This window comes from Penaeus monodon, chromosome 19 (genome assembly GCF_015228065.2).
Source record: "Penaeus monodon isolate SGIC_2016 chromosome 19, NSTDA_Pmon_1, whole genome shotgun sequence".
Taxonomy (NCBI): Eukaryota; Metazoa; Arthropoda; class Malacostraca; order Decapoda; family Penaeidae; genus Penaeus; species Penaeus monodon.
The window spans coordinates 10,983,829-10,984,117 of record NC_051404.1 but is presented as its reverse complement, the minus strand read 5'-3'; the positions used below and the strand labels follow the sequence as shown (position 1 = coordinate 10,984,117).

The 289-nt window shown below is 59.2% G+C and overlaps 1 long non-coding RNA gene across 1 annotated transcript in view; it reads left to right on the top strand.

Annotated features, from left to right (window-relative positions):
- The window catches only part of LOC119585450, a 13,246-nt gene extending 12,957 nt beyond the window's left edge, over positions 1 to 289 (top strand). Inside the window, exon 3 of the long non-coding RNA XR_005229891.1 lies at positions 172 to 289. This is a non-coding gene — a long non-coding RNA (uncharacterized LOC119585450). The remainder of the gene's footprint in view (positions 1 to 171) is intronic.

Genomic DNA, 289 nt, shown 5'->3' with positions numbered 1-289 from the left:
ACATTCCTTGCCCAGGTATTTCCAACACAAGACACACCAGACAGCAAAGAGCAAGAAAATCGAGACCGATATCCCCGGTGACTGGCACGTACCATCCCCAGCCTGACCTTCAGGGGATGTCCAAAGGCGATCGTTTTCTTTTCTCATCCCCCTTCCCCCCCCCCCTTCCAGTGCCAACGACTCCCTGGTCCCCGGCATCCCCGACAGCTGGCTCGAGGTGTGGGATCCTGTGGTCGTCGCTGGCGAGGGGGACGACGTGGACAGACTGGCGTATAGGGTTCGAGTGAGG